Raw genomic sequence first — 5839 nt, 5'->3', positions numbered from 1 at the left:
GAGATTGGCACAGGATAGAGCAGGGTTTAGTGCTGTTGTACATAGGGTCGCTATGAGTCGCAAACGACTCGACTGCACATAACAACAACAACAACAACAACTATAGCACAGCAGGACTGCCTCATAGGGTTTGCAAACTGCTATGGCTTTCTCCTGTGAATAGCTGGTGGGTTTAAACTACCAACCTTTGCATTAACAGCTGAATGTTCTAACCACCGGGAAACTTTCAAAATGGGCTTTATTATTGTTGTTATGAGCTGTTGAGTCAGAACTAACTTATAGCTGACTCTCCATTGGGTCTTCAGAGTCTGTAAATCACATGGAAGAAGATTTCTCATCTTTATCCCATGGAGCAGCTGGTGTATTCGAAACATGTACCTTTGGGTTGGCAGTGCAACTTTTTAACACTAGGCCATCACAGCTCATTTTTAAACAGGCTAAAAGGGCTTAAGTAGTTGGAAATCCCAGGGTAGTAATTTTTTTGTGTGTGTGGTAGATATTGTAAAAATAAAGGCTATTTGGCCATAGAGTTTTGGTGGCTATTGGTAAGGAATTCCACTGCCAACCCAAAGGCACAAGGTTCAAATTCACCAGCTGCTAGTTGGGAGAAAGATGGGACATCTACTCTCATATAATTTATTGCTTCTGAAAACCCACTGGAGAGTCAGCTATGAATCATTTTTTTTATGTGATGGTACGTAACAACCACCACATGATATTGAAAGCTCCAATATTTCTAAATGTTTCTTATCTAAAAAAAAATGGATTTTAGTGATCCGAGGCTCTGTCTAGTTTCTACAGTACATTATAATAAGAGAAAGGATATATCATCATAGAACTAGAAAAAGAGAATTAGAAATCAATCTCTGGCTCATACAGGCAGAAGAGATCAAGACATGAAGAGAGGATGTCGGGTTAATAATATGGTGTGAGGAGAGTAAGAACAGGATTATGGATCATTTGTAAATATAGAAGTCAACACAATAAACAGGTGGAGTGGCTCCCTAGAGCCACTAACTGGGGCAGAGGACTCAAGCAGGCATGGGCGGTAATGTGGTGCAGAAGGGTCCTTAAGGAGGGCGGTTGGGACCAATCCTGCTCACACGTGCCTTGGATGCGCATCACCTGTGCCTCGCACACCTCCATTGTCTAAGGAATGGCTGTGCCTAAAGGTGCTTTAACAGATAGAGTTATAAGCCCAATGTGGGTGCTGTTGCATGCCGTCAAGTCGGTTCTGTTTCACAGCCAGTCTGTGTAGAAGAGAATGACACAGAGTGATCCCATGCCATCTTTACTATTTCTGCTGTCCTCAAACCTGTTCTTGCATCTCCTTTGTCAGTTCCTCTTGCTGAGGGTCTTTCTCTTTTTTGTGGAGCTTCAACATTACCGAGCATGGTATCTTTCCCCAGGAACTGTCACACCTGATAACATGTCCAGGGTAAGTCTCACCTTCCTCCCTTCTAAGTAGCATTTTAGCTGTACTCCTCCCAAGCCATTCAATATGCAATATTCTTCACCAATGCCACAAGACAAAGATTAACTCATCTTTGATCTGCTGTATTCACTGTCCGGCTTTCACACGCATACGAGGCAATTTAAAAACAGCATGACTGGGGTGGGAAAGGCTGGAAGCAGAGGGATGTGGATGTGCAGGGGGAAGAGGGGATTAATCGTTGGGTTGTACAATTTGATGGGTGAAGGGTGAAGGAAATTGAAATAATTTGTTCGAATTTGAAATAGAATTTTGTGAATAAACTAATGGGAAAAAATAAAATAAAATACACTAGATGTAAACAAACAAATAAAAAACCAAAAAAACACCATGACTTGGGTTACAGGTTCCTTAGAACACAGACAATAATGGAATTGTACTCAGCCAAAAGAAAAAATGAAGTCCTGGCACATTTTGTTGTTGTTGACAAAAAAAGGTTTGGGAGTTTTTTAAACAGAAGCATACATAACAAGAAACATTTACAGCAATGTACGATTGGATATATGCTATTTTTATGGGATTATATCAGAATTTGAATTAAGGTTAAATAACTTGATTATATAGAAGTAAATTTTCATATGATTTAATCAAAGCTGTTTAAAAGAAAGGTTCTAATTAACTATTTGGTAATATAAGACAACACCCTTAATTGTTCAAGTGAAAACTGTAAGAGGAATTCTAAAACTGTTTTGTAAAACAATGTTAGCATTTGCGTAGCTTTATTATAGACACATACATGCATTTTAACAGAATTCTATTTCATCTATTTCACTTCCCTTATGCATTATGGTTTTGCTCTGTTTGTTGCTCACTAAAAAAGGGATGTAAAAAGGAACACGATGCATAAGATAAAGTGGTTCTATTTTTTTAAGTTACAAATTGTGACGTCATAGCAAGGTAAGTACTTTTCTGTGACTAAATTCTGTAAAAAATTTCTGTGCAAGTGAAAAATATATATATTCTGCTTTACTGATATGCTATTTCTGAGGTATAAAATGTCTTAGAAAATAGCTGAAAAATATCCAACAAAACAAAGCAAGAATTTTGGTATTAACACATGAGGGCAGAAAGCACTTGTCTAACATGGAATTTTGTAGCACATTTGTGTATTAATGTACCATTTTTATACTGGACATAGAATATTTTTATTATAAGGGAAAAGAGAAGTACATGTTATTAACTAATGTAAAAAACTAAACCCTGAAATTTGCATTACTATACAATATTTTTTAGAAAGTTAGTATAATCAGCTACCAGTTTTTACTATTCTGAGGTACTTGAGGCCTTAGTTTGGAAAATGAGAGGGTAACATTAAACGTATTTAAACTAAGTTAAACGGTCCCTCTGAGGGATTTATTACTTTTACTGGTAAAAGAAGACACAAAATGTTAAACAAAATAACTTGCCCTGTCTTCAGTTCTTTTACTCTGTTAGTTCTCCAAATCACAGTGGCAATAATTTAATGAATACAAAACCTAGCAATTTTCTAAGGTCTTCTTTAAAGTTGGTTACTCTACTTAATATCTTACTTAGAATGAGATATTCCACCTTTGGTATAGGAAAAAATTATTTTCCCTAGTATTAAACTTGTTAGTTATTAGATTGTTTTTACAAAAGTAGTCTAAAAAGACCAGAACAAAAAATACTTTGCAAACATACAGTTTCCTAACAAAATTTTTAAATAAGTTATTTTCACATAAGGTATTTTCATTCATTTTAAATGGCTTTGTAAAAAGTTGTCCATCATATTGTTTTGTAAAGTCTTCCTAAGTTATACAGTAATAGGGTTACTTCAAGTAAAACTTTATTAACTCAATTTCGGCATTGCTGTTAGGTGCTGTTGAGTCTTCTATGACTCAAAGTGACTCTATGAACCTTGCCTTACCCTGTATAATTGCCTTAAATCTATTTACCTCCAAATGGAAAGAAGGGTGGGAATAACTTTGCAAGCTAATCTTAAAGGAAGGTCTTTTTGGAGTATTAGATTTAGGGAATTGATAACGTTTTATCTTGTTGATCTTGTTCAAGTATCTTGACATTTTCCAAAAGAAAACTGCTTAAGACAGTTGGTAAAAACGTGTTCTGATGTGCCCTTGGGTAACATGTTACTTCTAAATTCTTCACCAGGCAAGTGGCTTTGATCCATCTTCCGGTTGCTTTGCATTCTTCTTTCTGTAGGCAAGTTTTCATTTTTCTTTTTTAGCTTTCAATTTTTTTTTAGCTCAATGATCCTCTTTTTTGCTTTCATAGGGCTCCTAAAGGCATAACTGTGTTCAGTAATACTTGCTGAATACTAATATTTGTCTTAGATGGTCCTGCTGCAGTACTACTGTTGGTTTTTACCGAGAGTTCTTGATGTGAGTTTCATAGACTTTATATGAGTACAAAAGTCAAAAGTGGTTGGCACAGAGTCCATTTGAAGTTGTTGAGTTTGCCCTGTTAGGTCAAACTTGGAGGCTTCAAAGTGCTTTCAGCAAAGAAAAGTATATTTTGCTGGCTCAAAATGTTTGCGCTTAACCAGGTGCCATTCTTTTCTTCTTTTAGGATCCAAAGGAAATCTGTGGAGGCTGATGTTAAAGTGCTTGTTGTAGGTGGCGGCAAGGCCCCTGTGGGCATTTGATCAGCATCTCCCTCTCGTCCTCGTTCAACTTTGTCTTCAACCTGTTTTGAGGCGATGGTGGCTATGCTTCGCGAGGGGAGTGGCTGGGCAAGTGAAGCCGAGTCCAGAGAGCTGAGTCATGAGAGAGGGGGTGTGCATGGGGGTGGAGAGTGGGCGGAGCCTAACCTTCCCTTTCTCTTTATAAGATAGGGGGCTTGAACCAGCGTAGTCAACCATCCTGGGGCCCCAGTAGACTTTGTTTCAGTCCTGGCACATTTTACAAGGATGAATCTTGAAAAGGTCATGCTGCGTCAAATGTCAGTGACAAAAAGACAAATAGTGTGTGATCCCATTTGTTTGCAACACCCTGAACAAGCAAATATTGTCTTGTTTGTTGTGTGCTGTCAAGTCAGAAATGACTTATCAGTTGACACTCTAGCAGGTTTTCTGAGCCAGCAAATCTTACCAGAGGAAACTGCATATGCTTCCCCCATGGAGCAGCTGGTGGATTTCAACAACATTCCTTCGGGATTGCAGTGTAACCTCTTATCACTAGGCTACCAGAGCTCCCTAGGTAAGTATATAGAGACTAAAACTTATGAGTAGGAGCCAGGACTGAGTGGGAGGGGTGGGGAGAGGGAGCATTACTTGTTGGAGAACCATATGAGAACTGCTTCTGAAAGTGAGGGGGAAATTCAGAAATGGATAGGGTGATGAGTCAACAACGCGACCATGCCATTAATGTCACTGAATGATGCATGTGAAGGCTGCTGAAGTGGCAAGTGCTCTGTTACACTTGTTACTGAACTAAAATAAATTCTCATTAAATCAAAATTAAAAAGATAGAAGAGATCAGGTTAAAGAAGAATAAATAAATGAGAGAATGACAGTTATCAATGACAGAGCTGAGAAAAAAGAAGGGCTCTTGGAATGGGATAAAAAAGACATTGAACTTATTACTTTTACTAAGAAGATGGCAAATTTTTGTATTTATGAAGAAATTAGAAAGATGAAAGTTGGGAGTGAAATTTCATGAAAGTTGTTTTAGCATCTTCAGTATAAAGGCAATTAGGTTATTTATACAAATAAGAATGGCCTTTGCCAGCAAGTAATAAATGTTGGAGAGGCTGTGGAGAGATAGGAACTCTTATACACTGTTGGTGGGATTGTAAAATGGTACAACCACTCTAGAAGGCAGTTTGAGGCTTCCTCAAAAAAAGCTGAACCTAGAAATTCCATATAACCCACTTATTCCACTGCTTGGAATAGACCCCGAGGTAATGAGAACTGAGGCACAAACGGAGACTTGTACACCAATTGGTGTTCATTGCAGCGTTATCCATGCTAGAAAGAACATGGAAACAGACCAAATGTCCAACCACAAATCTAATCGTTTGAGAAACCATGGTACATTCAAACAATGGAATACTATGCAGCATGCAGGAGCAATGATTTTGTAAATTACTACCTAACTTGGGAGGGACTGGAAAGCAGTAGGCTAAGTGAACTCAGTCTCATAAAGACAAATACTATGTAAGAGCATTATTGCAGAGTGAATAGGAGGATCCAAGGAAGGGAGGGGCAAGCAGAGATGTGAAAATGGGTGGGGGTGGAGGGTGAGGGGGACCTTAATCATACGGTCCCACTACTTGATGGGTCAAGAGAGGAGTAGGTAAAGGAAAAGGGAAAGATTGGTGTGAAAAACAATGTATACGCACTTTGTAAGTAAACCAGTATAAAATTTTAAA

At 38.1% G+C, this 5839-nt stretch overlaps 1 protein-coding gene and 1 pseudogene across 1 annotated transcript in view; both read right to left on the bottom strand.

Moving 5' to 3' along the window:
- The window catches only part of GNA14 (guanine nucleotide binding protein (G protein), alpha 14), a 250715-nt gene that overhangs the window by 212801 nt on the left and 32075 nt on the right, over positions 1-5839 (bottom strand). The window lies entirely within an intron of this gene.
- Positions 3479-5839, bottom strand: part of LOC102846422 — a 6065-nt pseudogene continuing 3704 nt past the window's right edge.

Source organism: Elephantulus edwardii, unplaced genomic scaffold (assembly GCF_000299155.1).
Source record: "Elephantulus edwardii isolate Elephantulus edwardi_28Jun2011 unplaced genomic scaffold, EleEdw1.0 scaffold00108, whole genome shotgun sequence".
Lineage (NCBI taxonomy): Eukaryota > Metazoa > Chordata > Mammalia > Macroscelidea > Macroscelididae > Elephantulus > Elephantulus edwardii.
This window is presented reverse-complemented; position numbering and strand designations above follow the sequence as displayed.